Below are 7500 nucleotides of genomic sequence, written 5' to 3'. Positions count from 1 at the left end.
AAAAGAAGGAAAACAGAAATAGAATAAAAATTGACACGAAGGACAAAGAAAAATAAAGAAATAAAAAATAAAGAAAAAAGAAAAAAAGGAACGGGGGAAGAAAATGAATCAGAAAAAGAGAGAGAAAAAAAAAGAGAAGAAGGAAAAGGAGTGATATAGTGGAAGAGTAAGAAAGAAGAATGAAGGAGGGGAAGGAAAGAATGAAGGAGGGGAGGAGGGAGGAATAAAGGGTATGAAGTAATTAAAGAATGAAAAGTGAGTAGAAGAGAGGAAAGGAGAGAAGAGGGGAGGAGAGGAGGGGTCAGTTAAGGATATAATGATGAAGGGAAGGATGGAAATGAACAAGGAAGAAATGAATGAGGGAGGGATGCAAGCGAGAGAGAGAGAGAGAGAGAGAGAGAGAGAGAGAGAGAGAGAGAGAGAGAGAGAGAGAGAGAGAGAGAGAGAGAGAGAGAGAGGAACAAGGATATTACAAAGGCCTATGGAAAACAAATAATTGATCTAATGGCGGGAACAAAAACTGTTTTCCTTTAAATAACAAATAAATTTCCCTCACCACTTCCTTTTTTCCCTCCCTCCTTCACTCTCTTCTTCCACTTTCATCTTCTATCTTAAATTATCTCTCTTTCATCTTTTTTTTCTTTTATTTCCTTTACCTGCATCATCTTTTTTTTCCCTATACCTCTCTGTCTGTCTATCTATTTTCTTGTGTCCCTTTCTCTCCCTCTTTTTTTCTTTTCCTTACTTTTTTCCTCTCTTTTATTCACTCCTCACATACACTCACTTTCTGTCTATTTCCCTCTGTTTTCCTTCGCCTTACCTTCTCTCTCTCTCTCTCTCTCTCTCTCTCTCTCTCTCTCTCTCTCTCTCTCTCTCTCTCTCTCTCTCTCTCTCTCTCTCCAGCCCCGTCACTCCCCTCCTCAAGCCTCCTGTCTGCCTGTCTGTCTGTCTGTCTGTCTGTTTCAATGCCTGTCTACTTGTCTGTCTGTCTGTCTGTCTATCTCTTTCTGTACCTGTCTGTTTCACTGCCTGCCTACCTGTCTGTCTGTCTCTATCTCCTTCTCTTCCCTGTCCTTAACTTCTCTCTCTCTCTCTCTCTCTCTCTCTCTCTCTCTCTCTCTCTCTCTCTCTCTCTCTCTCTCTCTCTCTCTCTCTCTCTCCCCGACAGTCTCCCTCCCTCTAGAAATTTCCTCGTTTCTAATCAGCACTCAAATCACAGGGAGAGGCGCGACATAACACTTTTAACAATTACGGGAACCTTCCAGCTACACTCCCTGCCTCCGTAGACTCCTGCCCTTCGCAATTACATTATGGAAAAACACCTTAAAACACCACTTACTCCTTCCCTCCCTCTGACATCCCCCCTCCACCTTCCCCCCTCTCTCTCTCTCTCTCTCTCTCCTTCCCCCCTTCAACTTCTAGACTCCTTCCTCCACTCCACTCTGCGAAAAGGTAAAGGGGATGCAGAGGAGGAGGAAAGATCCCCCCCCCTCTCTCTCTCTCTCTCTCTCTCTCTCTCTCTCTCTCTCTCTCTCTCTCTCTCTCTCTCTCTCTCTCTCTCTCTCTCTCACTTCCTTCCCTTTTCTTGTTTCCTTCATTTTTTAATCTGTTTTCATTTTTTTTTTTTTTTGTTTATTGTCACTTTGTTTCCGTTTCTCATTTTCTCTTGTTTCCTTCATTGTTTTTCTTCTATCCTTTTCGTTTTGTCCTTTTTCTTTCTTCCTTCCTTCTCCTTTTCTCTTCTTTCTCTTATCTATTCCATTTATTCCCTCCGTTTCTCTTGTTCTTCCTTCCTTGTTTCCTTTTCTCTTTAACCCTTTATTCTTTCTATCTATCCATACTTCTTCAGTTCCTTCTCTCTTGTTTCTCTCTTTTTTTGTTTTTCGTGTCTTTCTTTACTCTTGTTTTATATTTCCTTGTGTTTCTACGTTTTTTTCCTCCTTTCCTTCTATTCTCACCGTTTCTCCAATTCTTCCTTCTTAACGATCTACCTACAATTCTTCTGTTCCTTCATTTCTTTTCTTCTTACTCATTTGTATTCCTCCTCTCGTCTGTATCCTCTATCTCCCTTTCTTATCCACTCTCTATCTCCTTTTATCCACTAATCTATCTGTACCCTTCCTCATCTTCTCTCCTCCTATCCTTCTTCCCATTCTTTCCTCTCTATTCTCCCATTCCTCCTCCCTCTGCGTTGTCCTCCCATGAGAGTTCTGATTCCCCCTTAAGGGCAGTGAAGGGGAACTTGGATGAGGGAAAGGGTATGAGAGGAAAAGGGGAGATGAAAAGGAAAGTAATGGGAAATGAACAGAAAGAGAGGGAAAGCTTGGGTTATTGGGGTATGAGAGGGGAGATAAGGGCGTGGGGGTGATAGGAATAAGGGGAATGATTGGGGGGAGTGAGGGGAGGGGAGATGAGGGGAAGAATGTATAAGGAAAGTAAGGGAAAGGAAAGGAGGAAAATGGTGGTGTTATTGGGGTGTTTTGGGGAAATGAAGGGGTGAGGGGAAGAGAGAGAGAGAGAGAGAGAGAGAGAGAGAGAGAGAGAGAGAGAGAGAGAGAGAGAGAGAGAGAGAGAGAGAGAGAGAGAGAGAGAGAGAGAGGGTGAAATGGGTAAGTGTAGGTGAGGGGAAAGATGAAGATGTAGAATACTTGAGAGAAACGAAAATAAAGAAGATATTTTTTTCATCTCTCTCTCAAAGTAAAATGAAAAAAAAAACACAAAAAAAAGCAAAAGAAAAAGAAAACAAGACAAGCAACATAATTCGTGAAACCATTAAGCAATTGGATTTGGGAGGCATATTATTTCATTTAAGAGAGAGAGAGAGAGAGAGAGAGAGAGAGAGAGAGAGAGAGAGAGAGAGAGAGAGAGAGAGAGAGAGAGAGAGAGAGAGAGAGAGGCATGAACACAAAAACACATTCTCTCTCTCTCTCTCTCTCTCTCTCTCTCTCTCTCTCTCTCTCTCTCTCCCCCCAGGGCCAAAAACGCGTCTAGCTTCTAAATGAGTGTAAAAAAAGAGCCGTCCAGGGCCACCTTCAGAAACGCTAACCACCACCTAAGCGTTCCTCGGGGCTCGATTCCAGGGCCCGTCATCGAACTGAGTCCCTCTCTCTCTCTCTCTCTCTCTCTCTCTCTCTCTCTCTCTCTCTCTCTCTCTCTCTCTGGGTGTGTAGCTGTCCTTAATCCTTTTTTTCTTTTCTTTCTTTCTTTGACTTTTTTTCTCGTGTGATTCTTCTTTCTTTCTTTCCCTCTCTTCTTCTTCTTCTTCTTCTTCTTCTTCTTCTTCTTCTTCTGCTAGTCCTGTTTCTCTGTTTTTTTTTTCTTAATTATTTCGTTCGTATTGTCTCTCTTTCCTCACTCTCTTCGTGTTTCTTCTCCTTCCTTGCTCTCTCTCTCTCTCTCTCTCTCTCTCTCTCTCTCTCTCTCTCTCTCTCTCTCTCTCTCTCTCTCTCTCCTATTCTTCTTCTCCTATTCTTTCTCGTTCTCTTCCTCTTATTCCTTCTCTCTGTTAGTGTTTGTCTGTTTATTAATTTCTTCGTTTCTCTCTTTGTTTCTGTATCTTTATTTATCCATCAGTTTCTGTCTCTCTCTCTCTCTCTCTCTCTCTCTCTCTCTCTCTCTCTCTCTCTCTCTCTCTCTCTCTCTCTCTCTCTCTCTCTCTCTCTCTCTCTCTCATTCCATTACCATATTTTTCGTTAACTTGCCTACATTACATTTACGTTATTGTATTTTTTTTGTTTTCTTCCTTTTTTTTCTATATTCTGCATATCGTATTTTCTTTTTCCCCCATTTTTTTGCTTTTGTTTCGCTTAACATTTTCTGCTTATGTATTTTTTTTTATTTTGTTCCCAGTTCACATTTTCTTTTTTTCCCTTTTTTTTATTTATTTATCTCTTTTGTTTTTACTTTAATCTAGTTTCGTATATTTAATTCTCTCTCTCTCTCTCTCTCTCTCTCTCTCTCTCTCTCTCTCTCTCTCTCTCTCTCTCTCTCTCTCTCTCTCTCTCTCACCCTCCAGTTTTTTCTGTTTTGTTTGTTCTTGTTCCTTTTTTATTTATTTATTGTTTTTTTTTGTTTGTTGTTATTTGTGTTTACTTTTCTCTTTGTGTGTTTTTTTTACTTCGTTTTATTTTCATTCTTTTACTTTTTTTTGTTAATTTGCAGATTGTTTTCTTTTTTCTTATTGTGGATTTAATGTTGCTCCTCTCTCTCTCTCTCTCTCTCTCTCTCTCTCTCTCTCTCTCTCTCTCTCTCTCTCTCTCTCTCTCTCTCTTTAAATATAGCAATGTTGTGAATATGTAAAAAGAAAGAAAGGACAAGAATGAGATGATGATGATGATGATGATGATGATGATGATGATGATGGTAATGATGATGATGATAATGATAGTAGTGGTGGTGGTGGTGGTGGTGGTGATAGTTCTGAAGACGATTCATAGCAATATTTTGTTTCTGTCCGCACCACTGTCATCATCACCATTATAATTGTCACCATCATTATCATCACAATCATTACTTCAGTTATCATGATCACTACTCACCCAACACTTTCCTAACCTAATATGGAATAGTGTAACCTAATGTAATCTAAGCTAACCTAACCTAACCAACCTAACCTAACCTAACTTAATCTTACCTAACCTAACCTAACCAACCTAACCTAATTTAACTTAATCTTACCTAACCTAACGTAACCCAACCTAACTTAACCTAACCTAACTTGACTTAACCTAACCCAACCTAACCTGACCTGACTTAACCTAACCTAACCCATCCTAACCTGACCTAAGCTAAACCTAACCCAACCTAACCTAACAACACCCCTACCCTACCTTATCCCCTCCACCCCACCCCTCACTTACCCCTTCCCTACATCACACGCCCCTACTAAACTTCAACCATCTTTACCCTTTCCCACAATCCTCCCAGATACCCCCAGTGACCCCAACCCACCCCCACCCCCTAGGACGACCCAGGACGACCCCGCCCGAGCCGTGCATTAGCTGAAGGTCGTTTGCACTTGGGTCGTTCCATCGCTCAGGCGCTTCACGGATTCAATAGTTAATAAATCGCATTAATTATCTTATGTAAGGTCATTAAGGACATCTCAGGCCATTACCTTCTGTCATTAACCTGCAGAATACATCTCCTAGAAACCTAATGCTCCTCCTCCTCTTCCTCCTCCTCCTCCTCCTCCTCCTCTTCTTCTTCTTCTTGGTGGCTCTCTAACTCCTCCGTCAGAACCTTCATCGTATAGAAGATTTCATGCTTCACTGGTTCCCCCCCCCTCTCTCTCTCTCTCTCTCTCTCTCTCTCTCTCTCTCTCTCTCTCTCTGGTAAGTACAGTCTCTATTTCCTTTTTTTTCTGTTTATTACTTTTGTTTATCAGTTTATACTTCATCTCTCTCTCTCTCTCTCTCTCTCTCTCTCTCTCTCTCTCTCTCTCTCTCTCTCTCTCTCTCAAGTTCTCAGGTGATGCTTAGAGACAGGTAAGACGGTGTTAATCAGGAGATGAGACGCAGAGAGAGAGAGAGAGAGAGAGAGAGAGAGAGAGAGAGAGAGAGAGAGAGAGAGAGAGAGAGAGAGAGAGAGAGAGAGAGAGAGAACAGAAGAGAAAAAAAGACCAACTGTATTCTAACCATTTCTTTCTCTTTTCTTTTCTTTTTTTTCTTGTGATTTTTAAAGTTTTTGATGCTTTAGCTAAACTGCCGCTGTAACGATGCTATTATGCAGATATCTCTGGGTTGCCTTCTTTCGCGGGCCACTTTATGAGACTCAAACAGGGAGGCGGGGACGGATGGGGAGGGAGAGAGAGTGAGAGGGAGAAAGAGAGAGAGGTGGGGGGAAGAGATAAAGGATGGGAAGAGAAACAGAAAGGTGGATGTGTTTCTTCTCTCTCTCTCTCTCTCTCTCTCTCTCTCTCTCTCTCTCTCTCTCTCTCTCTCTCTCTCTCTCTCTCTCTCTCTCATCAAATCGACAGCCCCACCCTCTTTCTCCAATCATCCCTCCCTCTCCCTCTTCCACTCTCTCTCCTCCTCCTGCTCCTCCTTTCTCCACCCCTTCCGTTGCCTTTTCCAATCCCTAATCTCATTTCTTCGTACGTAATATAATCATCATTCGTCGCTATTTAAAGAAGGGGAAAAAAGGAAACTTTTCCCAAACTCTCTTTTATGTGCAAGGTCTTCCTAAGTTTAAAAAAAAAAAGTGATTCTCTTATAGAAGTTGGATATAAGATTGTTTCCTCTCTCTCTCTCTCTCTCTCTCTCTCTCTCTCTCTCTCTCTCTCTCTCTCTCTCTCTCTCTCTCTGATGCAATCTCGCTTTAATCGCTCTTATCCTTGTTATCTAAATTTCATCTTCGAACGTATCTTTCAATTCTTTCTCCTTTGGTCTCTCTCTCTCTCTCTCTCTCTCTCTCTCTCTCTCTCTCTCTCTCTCTCTCTCTCTCTCTCTCTCTCTCTCTCTCTCTCTCTTCTTATCTCTTCATTTCCTCCTTCGATGCACCATTTCCATTTTTTTAACTTTCGCCTTTTTTTCGCTTCATTTTTTTTCATTCTACGCTTCAATTACATGTTTTTTTTTCTCTCTCTCTCTCTCATTTTAAGTCTTCCGGGTGTATTTTTTTACGTGTATATAGTATGCGTATATACACCCAGGAGGAGGAGGAGGAGGAGGAGGAGGAGGAGGAGGAGGAGGAGGAGGAGGAGGAGGAGGAGGAGGAGGAGGAGGAGGAGGAGGAGGACTAGAGAAGGAAGAGGAAGAGGAAGAGAGAGAGGAGGACTACAAAAGGAAAGCTAGAAGGAAGAATACAAAAAAAGGAGGAGAAAGAAAGAGCAAGAAGAGAACTAGGGAAATTGAAAGAGAGGGAAAATAGAGAAAAACAACAACAAGAGAACTAGAGGAGGAGGAGGAGGAGGAGGAGACAAAACAAATCCAGGTTAAGCCAAAACAACAAAGACACGATAAACAAGACCATAAAGAAGAAAGAGAGAGAAAAAGAACTGAAAATATAAAGAGAGAGAAAAAAAAAGAGAAAGAAACAGAAAACAAATTCCAAAATAAAAAAATAACAAAAAAAAACAACATAAATTAATAAGAAGCAAAAGATAAAAGATGAAAAACAAACAAAAAAACAAACAAACAAAGAAAGGAAGAAGAAGAAGAAGAAAGGACAAGAGCGCAAGTCGAAGAAAGGAGACACAAGAAGGCGTAGCAGGAGGAGGAGGATACAAGAAGGAGGAGGAGGAGGAGGAGGAGGAGGAGGAGGAGGAAGAAGAAGGGAGGGTGGGGGGGATCGCTACTCCTCTAAGTTAAGGGTCCTATGAGAGTCTTTACCCCGAGAGAAGTTGGGTCACACTACCACATTTACAGGCGTGCTGACCCCCCTCCCCCTCCTCCTCTTCCTCCTCCTCCTCCTCCTCCTCCTCCTCCTCCTTCTCCTCCTCCTCCTCCTCCTCCTCCTCCCCCTCCTCCCGTAGTCCTAGTCGCTCCCTTCCTGAACTTT

Source organism: Scylla paramamosain, chromosome 13, assembly GCF_035594125.1.
Source record: "Scylla paramamosain isolate STU-SP2022 chromosome 13, ASM3559412v1, whole genome shotgun sequence".
NCBI lineage: Eukaryota > Metazoa > Arthropoda > Malacostraca > Decapoda > Portunidae > Scylla > Scylla paramamosain.
The sequence above is the reverse complement of the archived record's forward strand: the minus strand, read 5'-3'. Positions refer to the sequence as shown.